Source organism: Syngnathus scovelli, chromosome 2, assembly GCF_024217435.2.
Source record: "Syngnathus scovelli strain Florida chromosome 2, RoL_Ssco_1.2, whole genome shotgun sequence".
NCBI classification, from domain to species: Eukaryota; Metazoa; Chordata; class Actinopteri; order Syngnathiformes; family Syngnathidae; genus Syngnathus; species Syngnathus scovelli.
Window position 1 is genome coordinate 14,789,999 of NC_090848.1, and position 15,971 is coordinate 14,805,969.

Sequence of the window (15,971 nt, forward strand, 5' to 3'; positions counted from 1 at the left end):
AACGTGAATGGAAATCATAAGAAAGTAGAATTTAGATTTTTATTGTCTGCAAGTGTATTCGGCGTAATTGGGGAAAAAAAAAACAAGTACCAATTAAGAAATGTATGAATACTGTATTACCACTGTCTATTTGCCTTAAATTTAATAACTGCGTGAGTTTTGTTTGTTTTGAAATGGCCAGAAGGAAGGGTCAGATTAAAATGTGAAATTGCGATTTCTTGTAATGTATTATTTATAAAAAGTAAGGCAACATTTCTTGGTTATCTACAGAAAAAACAAAATTAGAAAATAAAATATATGATAAGGATGATTGTACAATTCAAGTTATGATACATACAAACACAACACAAACTTTGTTTAATCTAAAATATGCACGGCTAAGATGTAGGGAGTTTTTTATTTTTGCACCATAACACCACAATTCAGTTTCACTTTATGCAGATAGAACACGAGACACTGAAAGAAAGGTCAGAAATTTCAAGTAATGCAAATCCTCAAACACCTCATGGCCTGCAAAAATATAGTGCGCTAACGACATGAGAAGTGTTCGCAACGAAACTGAGAAGAGCGCCTTCTTTAGCTGGTGGTCTGGTGTGCAGCCTCCATGTCTCGTACACTTCACGCCACTGAAATCTGGTTATGTACAGATACAGACTCCGGTGGAATGAAGGATAGAACACATGGAATGTTCCTGTTGAAAGTCGTGCGAAAATCAAATAGTTGTATGACTTAAAACTTCTCCTTCCAGAAGGCCCCAAGTCGAGGCGCGGTGATTGCAGGGAGCGGCTAGCGACGGTTCACAAACGATGGGGGCGGCGGCGTTGGTGAGTAGAGCAAAACTTTTTTGCCTCATCTTCTCCAGTTTAAAAAGTGAGACCCAGAAAGACCGAGCCTACATTTTGCTGTGGTTCCGTGGTCTCTGGTTCCCGATCAGACCCCAGTGACGCTTTGCAACCGGACACCAATCACAACCCCTCACCTGAAGCCTTCCTGTGCATCCAAATTTGACTTTAGAGCAAATACACGCAGGACTCAGCAGGTCAACACCCTAAAGAAGTCAAAAAGTAACAAATCAAAGGCATATTTACGACAAAACGTTATTTTTTTGCTCGTGCCTTGTTGTAAAATCAATACTTACCTTTTTCTGCTTCTCTTACAAACGTGTCAAAGTTTTTCTTCGTGACTGCACATGAAAGCGACAACAAAGCACTGTCAGTCTTTTCTCAACCTGACTCAGGTAGACGGTTGCTTTAGAGTTTCCAGCCAACCAATGGGATGCAAGCACCCGCAAGGGCCACCCACACTTTTCCTAAACCATAAAAAGGAACCACACCCAGCCATGCTTCTTTGACTTTAGTGACATGAACTAAACAATCAAAGATAAGCCTTTATAGTAAATGTGTCCCATTTTAGAGCGCTCATTGGCTCACTAAATCCTCTTTCCATGTCAGAAATTTTGGTATTTTATGAAATATTATTAACTTGTGATAGTGCTAATGGACCAAAATATTGACTTTTTTTTTTTATTATGTGAATGCTCAAGTATAATAATCTCCTTTATTCCATTGCTTTAAAACAATGAAGATGTTTTTCTCATTGCAGCTTTATTTTGTAAAATGATGACTTTGTGCTCTCATAATGTTGTTTAAAGTGACATTCTTAAAACATCTGTCCAACACAACATCCAAACAGTTAGTTGAATAGCATTCTTGCAAGTACCGCGAAACACAAGTAGAAGGGCATCATTTCTCCGAAAAGAAAATGCTCTCCTCGAGCTGCAGGTACACCCCCCACTTTAAGCCTTACGTGAAAAAGGGGCAACACCCGCCATCCCTCACTGTGAAAGGAACAACTTTTTGAAAAGCATTCTTTCTTCTCACAATAGCTGGATGGGGCTGAGGAGATGGGGGGATGGGAGAAGAGTAAGGGCACATTCCTAAACTGAGCCTCACCTGATGGGACGTTTCTTAAGAGAGTCCCTCCGTTCCAGCTCAGACGTCCTCCTTTTCAGTTTTATTGACAACCAAATGTAACAACTGTTGGGTTTTCTTGATCAATAACAGTCGTCTCTTTATGAGTGTACAAAATCAAATGCTGGCCAACCTCCCATTTGTACATGCTTCAAGTCATATTTTCCCAAAAGAAATTGAAATAACTAAATAACCCAAATGGCAAAGTCTGGTTGAGGGAAAACACGGTGACAGTAAAGCATAGGCAGACTGATAATTAAATGTCCAATGGCAACCCTGAACGCAAAATTTAAGTGAGGCATCATTCAAGCTTATTGGGCACAAATGGGAACGAAGGTAAACAACTTTTGAACCATTTTGAAAATATACAATTTATTAAATATTACCGGGTGGTACTGGGTGGATTGGTTAGTGCAGGTCATGGGTTCAAATCCGGGCTGTGGCCTTCCTGTGGAAAGTTTGCATGTTCTCCAAGTAACTGCATGGATTTTCTTCAGGTACTCCAGTTTCCGCCCACAATCCAAAAACATGCATGGTAGGTTTACTGAAGTTGTAGTTGGCTGGCAACCAGTTCAGGGTGTGCCCCTTCTCTTGCCCTAAATCAGCTGAGATAGGTACCAAGCACACCTAGGACCCTCATGAGGATAAGACATGTTTTCAAATCTTACCCATGCAGTCTTTCCCAACCCTAAATTTAAAATCTGAAAGTTTATTTGTGTGTAACTCCCTCAAAATACACTAATGCCTACCAATGGGAATGAGAAGCATTCCATTGAAGAAAAATATGGACCCATTAAAAGCCCATGCTTCGTGCTGAACCGTATTTCAATGTTATTACGTGTTTGCCAACCACTGCCGGTGTTTTATTTTCTTTCACTAGTCTTATAAACCAGCAACAAGAAAAACAAAACTGCAGAATTCAAATTGAGACTTTTTTCTTCTTCCTGGTTTCAAATCACATTGCATGCTGAACCTCCCTTTAAATAACACGGAACTGATGCTTTTCACTTGAAATTTGACCATTTGCTTTAGACGCTCATGACAGTTACAGCAATTTGCATGTATTTGTGTGAGCCTTGTGTTAAGGCTCTGCAGCCCCAGGCCACCCTGAGGTGTTTCTCTGTACCTTGATACTTCTCACCACCTCAGCTGCGGCTGGTGTTCCGACTTGCTCGGGCAGGAATGCACCCTCGCTGCTAATGTACTTTTATGGCCAAGCACATTTGACAATAACCAGACCCGTCATTTTCACACATCAATATTTCAGTCTTCATTTGGATGCAGATTTGTGCCGGCGCACCCACAATACAAATGTGCTGTGCCTCATTCGGAAAATACCCGAGGCGTTAGACCCTTGAAAAGAGATGATCGAGCGTGATTCGCTCTTTGCAGAAATGACTGTTTTTGTATGTACGAAGCTTTTGTTAAAAACAACAAGAGATGATATGTGACCGTACCTCATATAAACTCTGTCTAGTGGAAATTGCATCTGCTGGCAGGAAAGTTTTTAGATGCACAAATGATAAAGGTTCTCTTTTACAGAATCACGTCTGTGATGACGTTTGAAGTGAACAAGCCCAGAAATTTTCATTTCCTACAGCTTCATACAAACTCTAAAAACATGCACTTAGACTTTATGCTTTCTTTTTAAGCACTCAAAGATCTGTTCACATTTTGACAACAGAATAACAATCAATCCAATTTTTATTGTGACGCTCAAATCTATCCTGATCAGCTTTCATTAGGCTGCAAACATCATTTGATTGATTCAGCCAATACCCCTGGCGACCTCACTTTAAACTGTTTCATGAGTTGAATTTGTTTTTGCTTGAATTCGCTCTCCAAATGGCCATTTCGAAAGAACCTGTATCAAGCCAAACTTCCAAAACTTCCTCTTTTTGTGAAGGTGCACTGTAACTTCACTGAACCAGCCTGGACTTGTCTGCTTCTCAAAAGCTGCTTCCTTCTCTACTAAGCTTCTTCCTCTATAAAAACCTGCCACATTCCAGCTTGCTTGGTGATTAGTGCCGGATTCTTTGGAATAGCTGTGTACAGGAATTGCTGTCTGTAGAGGGAGAGGCTGAGTTAAGAGGTGGCTCAATTATTGATAAGGGCAAGCCAAACGTAGCTAACCTAGCACCCTCTGATTCACGAGCACATTAGTTAACCAGCTCAGATGAAACAAGTGATACAAAGAACTGGGGTCAGTCGCAGAGGTGGGACCTTCCGAAAGGCCCAACAGCATTTACCATGAACATTTGGTGTGTGCGTGCAGGCACATGTCCGTGTCCGTGCTGTGTTTCTGTCCAAATCACGACTTGCACAAAACTAACAATTGAGCAATCTTGCTCTTTAATGACCTTTATTCCAATATCCGGTAAGTGTAATCAAAATGTGAGCCCTGAATTGTTGTAGTCCCTTACACAGATAAGCTCACATGCCAGCAATCTAGTAAAAGACTTGACTTCTTTCTTGGATGCCTTTGTGTTAATGATCGCCAGTCACAGCAACCTGCAAATGCAAACAAAACACTTAAGTCTATTTACCAAGCTAGTTGGAAATGTCACTTGGAAATGAAATACTACTTCTATGCTGACCTGCTATTTGTCCTCTTCCATCCTGTGAATATTTTCCCGATTCAGTACATAGTAAAACAAAAAAGCAGGGGTTTCCGGAAACCTGTTCTTCCAGTGTATGTTTGTCAGCTTATGGTTTAAAATTTTATCTCTAAAGTCACGTGATTCTGATAGACACATTGTATGTCATATAAGCTCACTTGCAATAACAGCCCCGTGGCCTCTCCCATTATTGTCATTTAAGAAAACTTAAAAAAAACATTCTGGTTCATTCATCGACCTTTACCTCCCCTATTCAAATTCCTGTGAAAATAAGTTGGGGAGTTGTTGAAAATAATTTGTTCATAATAAAATTACAATTGGAAGGAAGCTCCTGTGGTAGAATAACCCTGAACAGTTTATTGTATGAATTGTAAACAAGGAGACTGGAAACGCTAATGCGTCCTATATTGAAAAACGGATAAAAAGATTGATGAAAAATAAATGAAGAGTATTAGCAATGTTCTAATGGCAATACGATATGGGCATGAAAATAAATTATTTTAACTTGAATTCTGGCAGGACTATTAGCTGCTGAACACTACAGTGATTGATTTCACACAATATCTCTGTGCTCTACTGAGCATAGTTGGATTCTCTAATCAAAGCTGTCCAAACATTTAATCACAGAAGAAAAAAAGAGAAATATATGCTATGCACACCTCACATTGTGTAATTTTTAAAATATCTCAATATAAAACTTTATTAAAAAAAATCATAGTGCCATTTTCTTTCCTACGACCATGCAGCTACTTTATAGTAGTATATAAACATTGACTGAATATCATTGATCCCCCAATTCCTTTTTTCTCCTCAGTCATTAGCCCGGAATGTAGACTTGGTAATTTGGTGTTGGTAATTGCACATCCTCTCCTTGTTTGAATAGTACATGAAGAGCAAAATGAATTCTTGACTTTGGCAAATCAGAGCTGCCACTGCTTTTTTTCTTTTTTTCTTTTTTGAGGCGGGGAGGTCACTAAGGTTGAATGGCACGTCTGGGAAAGAATTATGAAGCAATTTTGTATTGATACCCAAGCTACATTCCTCAACATGTGCTGCACCAGGTACTGTCGAAGCAGGGCATTGAGGATATTAAGGCTGCCAATGAGTATTGATCCTGTTGGTGTAAGAGTGCATACTTTCTGCTTTAAATGTGAATAAGAAGAGACAACTTGGTAATTGATGTGAATAAATCATCTATCTTAGATGGGGATGTCACAATTGTTGGAACGAGCAACATGTTCAAGCTAGTCCCATATTCACCATTTTAGCCTGCAGTGAATGACTTATTTTGGAGCATTTGGTTAATTAACTCCCCCACCCCAATACCTTGCTTCTGTGATTGCCAAGGAATTTTCCAGGAGTGTTTCTCTGGGCTTGCGGAATGCCGACAAGATGGAGCATGTCTCGGGTTGTCTGACAACATCTCTGCAAAATACCCTAAAGACAATGTAGGAGTGGTTATTGGAGATGATGAAAGCCATCAAACAATACAAATGTGTTTTATCCAAACACGCAAGCTTTGGTTATGTGACTAAGAACGTATGGAGAAAGAATGTACCATCACTAAGGAAGCTAAAATAAACAAAAACTCACTGGCCACAATGTGACACTTGAACAAGCTAATAAGATCCAGGGTGAGCTGTGTCAGAAATGCAGATTTGAAAATAGAAATGATCTTTTTTATAAACATGTCCACACCTTAAATCGTTTGTTAGTTTTGACTGACACTGCAAGATCTTTTTTAATTCCAACTCTCAACTACTCTTTGAATCAAACCGCTGAGTTGCTTTTAAGTCGCAACTAATTTGAGGTCTAAATTTTTGACTGAAATCGAAAATGAAATGGCAAAAGGAATTATAATAGAGTTTTGAAGTTAGCTTTAAATGTGAATAAGAAGAGACAACTTTGTTAGGGATGTGAATAAATCGGCTATCTTAAATGGGATGTCACACGCAGAGTTGAAAAAAAAAAAAAGAAGTCAACCAAGTCTATAAAAGATGAAGTACATATATTAAAAATATGCTATAGACAATGGCATTTGATTTTAAAACTGGCTTTACTCTTCTAAAAGTCTATGATAAAAAAAAAAAAAAAATATATATATATATATATATATATATATATATATATATATATATATATATATATATATATATATATATATATATATATTTTTTTTTTTCTTTTTTTTAAACAACTGAACCTTATTTATTTTTCCACAATAATAATTTAAGAAAAGGTGGTAATTTAGTACTTGTCTAGTTCATAGAGACAGCCTTTTTTGGGACGCAACCATGTTAGGCGACAATGAGGTTTGTGGCTATTTCAGGCATTTCTCTGAGATCAGGTTGCTGTTTTCCTTTTGCTAGCTGCACTTATGATGTCACCGAATGCATTTAGCGTGCCTTCGTGTTAGACGCATTCAAGGCAACATGAGCTCCCTTTACTTCTCCTCTGTGATCAGTGCTGGTTAAAATCACCAGAACCCAGTGCCTGTGAAATCTGAGTCAGTCACCACGTTGTCTTTTCAAATGGAAATGTAAGACAGCGTTTATGCCTTGAGCCGCGATATCGGTACTTTAATCTTTATTACGTGGTGTAACGTCTCTATGTATCATCTCGGTGGTGGCGATGGGACTGGAGTCCTCTTGTTAAAGTACACACTGCATTAAAATATATGGATTTGTTAAGCTAACATCAATTGGAGTATTTGCTGTAGTCTTGGTAGCAGTATGGAAGAGTCAAGCAGTGTTGGGTTGGTTAGATGGATGGATGGATGGATGGATGGATGGATGGATGGATGGATGGATGGATGGATGGATGGATGGATGGATATACAAGATGACTCGTGACTCATGGATGGATATACAAGATGACTCGTGACTCACCCAAAAAGGCAAGATGCAGACTTTGCTAATACCCCACATGAGGCAGGCCAAGAGGAAGACAGAAAATATACTTTTGCACCATCTGCTGAGGAAGGGAGAGAAGCACATGTATGCGGGAAGGGTGGTTTCTTCTGTTGTGTAGTAGCAAACAAAGATAATGAATGAGATTATAATCGCACAAAGATCGGATCCGGACAATATTATGCCGTTTTTATACAATTTAAAACAGCTCCTAGGGGTCTTCAAAAAAAGTCTGGAGCATTTAGACTACAGAAATGATGAAGAACTATTGCACGCTTAATGTCCATGCTCTGGTTTGATTTTTGGCATGCTCTAATGCCAAGTAAGCCTTTACGTGTATTATACTTCCATCTCTTGTTGCAAGTCTAAAATTTCAGGGGTATTACATGTAGGAGTGAAAACTCAATAGATTTTGTTTCCTTATTGAAAAGGAACTTCATTTAAATGACTCAAGGTATTAGGTAGGCTTAATATGTATTGTACAACGCATGTTAATTTTTAGCCTTTTGTAATTGGTCTTTAGAGTTCGCTGAGCTAGGCATGCAGGGTTTTTAAATTCCAGCTCACACTGCACAAGTTCATTACATCTGATGAAAGTCAACTCTAATAATTGAAATGCTCACAATGTACTAAGTTGACCTCAGTGTAGGCTAATATGTGTCTTGAGCGAGAGTAGTGTTGATAGATTTGGTAGTTGTAAATTTTTTTTCAGCGCCTTGCTCAGAAGTGTTTCCAAACCAGAAATTTTGTTTTTCCTTGGAAGTCAGCCATTGATTTTTCTGAGTAAATAAATTTGTGTGACTCTTTAAAGTTACAGATGACTTGTACGATCTCTCTTCTGACATCGTGAGAAAAGAAGAGCTGCGCCGTGGTATGTTTGCTGGCTATAGGAGACGCATGAAAAAAAATACCGGCAATATTATTTCTGAGTTGACGTTATTGCACTTTTATGCGTCTTGGGAAATCATTGTGTCCTGGGTTGCAGCAAATGATTATTGAGAGCTTTATAGGGCGCAATGTTTAATATGAGGTTGAGCACAGACAAAATCACTCATTGCACCTCAGGGAATAAATTAAGGGTGAGTGAAGGTATCGCTGGCATATCTGCAGAAAGACAATCTTTATTACCAGCCGCCTGCCTCCGTGTCGCGTCATTACTGGGACGCGCACTGTGCTGCTGGCGCGAGATTGTCATTCCCAGCTGGAATGAGTGGCGTGCGTGGACTGCAGTATTTACTCAAGCCAATACATCCAGCAAATATTGATCCATGAGATGTGCTTTGGAAGCCACGGGGCCTGAAAACTCCTGAGGCAATCAGCGCCTCCATTTCCCATGCCACGTTTGACCAAGTCCACGGCCATACGATATGAGTCTCGAGAAATGTGCGATCGAGCAAACATCCTTGATCATCTAATCAACAATGATTTACATATTGCTGAAAATATCAAAAAAGGCCAGTTTACCTCAATGAAAACCTCATTCTAAGAAAATCAGTTTAAGGGATGATCTTAATGTAAGCCGTTAGCATTTCTAACCCTTGAGATTGATCAATAATTTGCGAAAGTAACACAAACACGTTGGAATTGTCCAATAGTGTGGATTCGTGAAAAAAAAAAAAAAAATACATATATATATTGACTCAATTCTGACATAGTAGGTTTCTGCATGAATGCAACAATATGGTATTCCAGTATTTTGTTTTAAAAGTGTTTTCTATATTGATTTGGCACAAATACTGTATGCAGTGTTTCATAAAATATATACTCTTAGCACAGCGCTTAGTGTGAAGTTTATGCCAAACATCTGCTTAACCCGTCATATTTTTAATGCTAACATTTATTATTGGTATCCAATAATTTTCAAACATGCTCTTTTACATAAAAAACAAACAAATAGTGATGCGCAGTATATTAAGATTTTAAATTACATTTAATAAATTGTATTCCTCAACGGATACATTTACTATGGTTGTGTTGCATGGTGTGCTTGATTAAATCCTGACTTCTCAGAAAAGACCAGTGTGCCGACTCAAATCAGGGTATAAAAATGTAGCTTCACTTTGAATGACTTTATTGCCGCTCAAAATTGCAATGCGTCGAGAGCTTATGGAAACCAAAAGCGTTCACATTAAAGCGCTTCATGGTGCTACTTACAGTAGATGGCATCTTTCTAACTACCAGGTGAGAATGGTGAAGTGGTCTCTTTTACTTTCACGGCCAAGATTAAGACATAGACAAATAAACATTTGTGGTCTGTACATTATGTTGTTTTTTGACGCAGGCTATATATATATATATATATATATATATATATATATATATATATATATATATATATATATATATATATATATATATATATATATATATATATATATATATATATATATATATAGAGCAAGCACACTGCTGACTCTATAGATCAGCTCGCTGTTTGTGTGTTCTGGTCTCAGATGACCCGTCTGCTTATCAGCCAACAGAAAGGGAGAATTTTCCATATCCTCCAGTGAAGAGCACCTGGAGAGGCTCGGACTCGGGTAGGAGTGACTGTCAGCGGTAAAATGCATGTTGCTATGGAGAAGAGAAGACTCATTTCCTGCCTAATAACAAACGAGATAAAGAGGCAGCTATCACATTGTTTTCTCCAATTTTCTCCTCCTCATTCTCAAGGGACAACGATGTCTCGGCGCACCGGTCGGTGCAAACAAAGTGTTGCTGTGTGCAAAAACAGCAGCTTATTACCTCAACTGTCACTACTGTGCTGAATGAAGATGCTTTTACCAGAGTAAGAAAACAACCTGGTCTATAAGTCATGTTTAAAAGGCAACATTATTTTAATTTGAAAGGCATCATCATTTTATTTGACTTTGAGAAAATGCCTCAAAGGGTGGGCCATTTGATTTTGCATCGTGGCAAATGCTTCATGTTGCTCATTTTATTATTTTATAGTTCAGGCCCACACAGGTTATGTTCTATCAATTACGAATGTCAAAATTGAAGTGATGACGTTAATATGTGGAATGTTTATTCATTTTCAAAAATATCTAGATGGCTGATCATTGCTACATTAGTATTTTTTTTTTTTTTTTAAATAAAAGTTGTAATGTTCGATACCACTTTTTTCAGACTGTTACCATTATGAGTAATCGTTCTTGAGTAGTCACCGATACCAAGCACTGATACTACTTTTGATACCTAAAAATTCCCTATAAAACAAAGACAGATAATTTTTGGAACAGACCTTGATATTCTAATATAGCCATTTGCCTTAAAATTTCGTAAAACAGCAACAATAGGGTGACTGATACTGCTATCAGCCAACGTCATGAATACTAGTTTTGGCACTCGCCCATCCCTAATTAAAATTTGTAAAAATATTTCTCTCAGGAAATAATGAAAATAATTAATTCCAAGGTCAAAACAGTCACAACCAAAAAACTATTAACTGCACAGGCAATGGTAATTAACATTTTCACACTGTTAATTGCCATGTTAGGCGTCAAAAGATCTTTTTATGTTTGTTGAGTCTTTCTTTTATTGTCCTATTGAAAGTCACCAAACTGAAAAACCAAAAGGAAAAATACAGTGTCTCGAATAATCATTGCTTGCCAATCTGAGCTCTCACGAAATCTTAATGATCAGGACATATGACTTTTCAGGCACTATCGTATTCCCAAATTTGAACCGCAAGTCAGTCCAGTACATTTCTACAAAACTTTCTATTACCGGCCCATCTTTTCTTCTTTCTCGTTTATTTCCAAGTTCCATTTTAAATATACGGCTAAGTGGCTATCATCATGCATTACGAGGCTTCCATCCACAGGCCTGCCTCATGTCACCATGTCAGCGTGCTGCAGGTCTCAACAGAGTGCCAGCCAAGCAAATGGTGATTAAGTTGGAAGGTCAGGTGGAATTGATTCTTTTCCCCGCAGTACATCCTTGTTGCATTTCGCCTCGAAATGAGTGCTTATTTGTTTTCAGGGCACCGCATTATTTCGCATGCCTCACCCGCGAGCGAGGTGGGGGTTCATCTGGGCTCAACAGAGCGCTGGCGATGCCCCGACACGATGACGTCAACGGAAAGCGGAGGGTGGTCAGGCGTTGCAACTGCAAGGCTAGTAGCCCTGTAGAGATTGACTTAATGGAGAGCAATTACGTTGATGACTTGCTGTAGTCAGTGATCTTTTATGTTTCATTAGCGTATTACTCAGACATTTAGCTAATGAGAATAGGGAGGCACAAACAAAAGTAATTTGCCCCCGACATGTCGAGCTGTGAGACCGCAGCATTGTTGAATATCTCATATTATACTAGGTATGTCAGAAAAGTCCCAGGACTGGCCTCACAAGAAGCATTATTACTGCAAACAAGGATCGATATAAGTTTTGACGCGTAATTTCTGTTTTGCAATCAGGATGTGTGGCTGATGTGTGGAGTGATGCGGGAGGCGAAAAGCAGGCGTCATGTATGTCATGTAGACAATATAGCGGCAATGTAAGCGCCAATCTGTCACTTTTAACGCCTCATCAAGCGGTGACGGCGAACCGTATCTGTGGACCGCGCTTTGTGTTTTGATGCGGCTGACACATCTGACAGCGCGCGCAGCTGCCGTCAGTCATGAAGCTGCAGACATTGTCTAACTTTATTGGGCTGAACGCAATCAAAGGCACCTGAAGCGTACCAAACAAAACCGACACAGAGAAAGATGTCTTTACAATTACTCGAAAAACACGGTGCGGGGAGCCTCAGCTCACAGAAGACTCAAGTTGCCTCTGAGGCTTGTATTTCATCATTTTTGGTTTAGCTTTGCGGACTTTATCATCCATTCCAACTTTGGGGGAATCTACTTCATTGTTGTCCGTGTAGGCTCATGCAGACCATAATTTGCAGCATCCATATAGTTCTCGTTTCAGTGTTCACATGTCATTTGATCGTCGCTGATTTTTCCTCATTTCCAGTCCATGAGCAGGGGTCAGAGGTCATATCGGTACTGTTTTTACTGCTTGGCAATTTTCAAGTGATTCCCCCAGCGGCAGCAGCAAAAGTGCCTCTCAGCGCATCCTGAGGGAAAGGCAGATCGCATCCGCCCTCACCTCGCTCGACGAACGGTCGTGGGTGGGTGGAGGCTCGGGCGCGCAACTTTCTGACGCAGGTAGCGTCTGCTCAGAATGTTAATGCAATCGCAATGATTTTGATGGAATGTCTTCATAAATGTCTCCTCTCTGGGGAGGAAGAGTGGAGACGCTTTTTCGCCATGAATAAATTCATGTCCACTCTTGTGCGCCGGCACCGCCTCTGTTTGCTCATCTCATATGCGGCCGGTCGAGCGGCTCGTCCCGTGAGACGCAAGTTTGTAAACATGAATAATAATTAGGAGCAGGTTGACAAGCAGGTAATCTGCATGTTGCTTGCAGCAGAGGGCTTGCTGCTTGCTTTGCAAGCCTTCCAGGGGTCCTTCCATACTTTATGAATGTGCACATTCTTCCACTTTTACAAGACATTTTAGGCAACTTAGGCAAGTTTATTTAAATTGCAGCTTTCCTTCACAAAAAATATTTCGGCGCCCAGTGGAACCTGGATTTAACGGACTAATGTGGGGGAGGGGTCATCTGTAAGAGCCGAATTGAAGCAAACATTTTCCACCTTGCATTTGATCACATTCATGAGATGCGATGTGAGTGTGCTTCCTTTTTTTCCCACCTCTGTTGTGATTCAATGCCATTAAACATACGACATGACAAAGGTTTGCTCCATTAAAGAACAACCGTAAATACAAATAAGCAGATACATACAGCACTCATTCTCTTGAGCTGTAGCGATGCTAAGCTACGTAATGCCCATCACTACTTGAAGATTTAATGTACTTTCTGTCTATTCATCGTTACAAATGGAAACCCGTTAGCTGTCCATATCGGATCAATTCATTTTTTTATTCTATATCACATTATGTATTTGGGCTGAGAAATTAATCTTTTGGATAGCAGTTGTCTAGTGAGATATAAGAAACAAGTTAAATGTTGGCTGGCTAAGAATGATTAGTTTGTGATGCTGTTGCTCATTTGAATCCATTTTGAAACAATCACCCATAAACTCCAACTGCATCACCACCAATTGAATTCGGTCATAATTTTGTTTCACATTCAGGATGTCTGGTAGACGTCATCAGTCAGAAAATATTGTGAGTTTAGCGGCGTAAGAGTTCAGTTCAGTACAGTACAGTAAACGATTAAACATATCTTTTAATTGCAATAGATTTAATGAATGATAAGCAAACCTCAGAGCTCTTTCCACACTTTTTTGATTGAAATCCAGGGAGATAAAATTGTACAGAGCTGAAAGATGTGAGGGAGACTTATTAAAACCATCGATCCTTCCTTCAATACTCTTCATCTGCGGTGAGCCCACATTTGAGATGCGGAGCATGTGCTCCGGAGCCTGCCTTTGGAGAAGTGCACACATCTCTGGCGTGAGCTTCTCTTTACCCTATTGACTGGATGAGTCCGTCACGGGATCAGGATTAAAGTCTTAAGACTATCTATAAAAAAAGGGCCGGGCAAGGAAAAGGGACTTGTCAGAGATTTGTTTGCCATCAAGGACTTGTTACTGTCAGGTGAAGCTACAGCTCTGGAATCACAAGTCATTTCAAAGTCACTTGAAGATCAAACCTCGCTTTCATTAAAATCTTCCTAAATCAACATGAAGCCTTTTTATCACATGCCAAAAACACTTCAGTGTTACAAGGAAATTTCTGTCAACGCTCGTGAGTTCTAACATCGGCGCCCGTGTTACTTAGCATCGGTTGTGAAAGAAACCCGGGGGAATAACATGAAGTATTGTCATTATTGTCGACATGTCCCCGCTATAATGCACCTGCTATGTTCTATCAGAGTTCTGGCAGCAGCGTGTGACATTACTGCAGTACAAACCGTACGATAAATCTCTTGACGCCATCTGTTAGGTGTTTGTTCTTCTGTTTTTATGTTTCATAGCATATAACATAAGACAACCTGCTATCAGTTCAACAAGAGACGACTCAAGGGGAAAGCTTGGTTTTAAAATACAGCAAATTAACACAAAGAAATTCTGCAGAAGCCCTGTGGTCGTGGTTAGAATGTCTGACTCACATTTTTAAGGTTCGGGGTTTGAATCCCTCAATCGTTTGCATGTTCTTTCTATGCCTGAATTTTGTTGTTGTTGTTTTTTTCTCTATCAAATTGAAAGTTCTTTGTCAAGTATGTTCCCCTGTCCGAAATTTCCTTGCGTCAAGAAAATCCCCCCAACATAACTGTTGCCGAAATCATTTGCGACCTTGAACGAAGCCCGACGAAATTTGGACGCGAATTTTGCAACCTTTGCCAACAGTCACAATTTTTCCTAAATCAGTGGGAGCAAGGGCTTTTTTTGCAAGCTCGTGGATGAAAAAAAGCATTGATTTCATGTCGAACTTTCCTCCAAAAAGTCCTTCAGTAGTACTTCATGTTTGAGGAGCCATTTAGTTGTCATGTTGAAACAATTAAGTCCGGATAAATCATGCGCCAAAGAGCCCTCATTGTTTAAACATCAAGCACCTCCCATTGACTCCTCGTTAACTTTATCAGGATGCCAATAGTCATTATTGCTTGTCTTGTCTTGATTATCCTCTCAGCTGTAAAATCAATCGGACATAATCCATTCCCATTCTGCGGGTCTAAAGTTCAGACTGCGATGATTTACTGTACAAGCTTCTTATGTATTCATCTCTTACATGCATATTTACCTTATTACTCACAGCGGCACGTTTCTAAACCTTTTGACCGCCTGAATGATTAATTCAATTTTACTGTGGAAAAGGCATCGCTCCATCTCTTCACCCCCACCCGCCAAGGAGGTCATGTAGTGCGAATTGCGAGGTTAATAATGTCACGGATACAATGGATACAGTCGGCCCGATCAATACAGATGAGACGGCAGATGGTGGTATGAGTGAAGGTGTACTACAGAAGTGGAGGTGTGTGGATTTCCACATCTCAGGACATTCAATCCCAATATTTCACTCACACTCCTGTAAAGTTATTCCACATATGAGCTTTTCGTGTCTGGTAACACCAAACACAAACAAACTCTGCACCAAATTATACGTTACATACACGGAATTCCAATTTAACGGCATGTCGAGGCAGACAGGTGTTCATCCTTGGAAAATAAAAATATGCATGCATGAGATTGCGGAAATTGTCACGGTTGTTGGGATGATTGTGTGTATGGTCATTTTGTTTCTTTTGTGTGTTTTCCGTGCTGTGGGTGCAAAATGCTTGTACTTCAAATCATCTTTCTCCATTGTACTGAATGGATTTTTTTTTTTATTTTATTATGATTACTTTTATAACAGAAAAATAAACCGTAATATTTTTTTAAAATGTTTTTAAAAGTTTTATAGAAGTTACTCAAGGACTTTTTATATAATTCACCAACCAACCAACCAACCAACCAACCAA

At 39.4% G+C, this 15,971-nt stretch overlaps 1 long non-coding RNA gene across 1 annotated transcript in view; it reads left to right on the top strand.

Annotated features, from left to right (window-relative positions):
* LOC125989080 (uncharacterized) overlaps positions 1 to 15,971 on the top strand; it is a 76,498-nt gene that overhangs the window by 1,564 nt on the left and 58,963 nt on the right. Inside the window, exon 2 of the long non-coding RNA XR_007488593.2 lies at positions 749 to 824. This is a non-coding gene — a long non-coding RNA (uncharacterized lncRNA). The remainder of the gene's footprint in view (positions 1 to 748; positions 825 to 15,971) is intronic.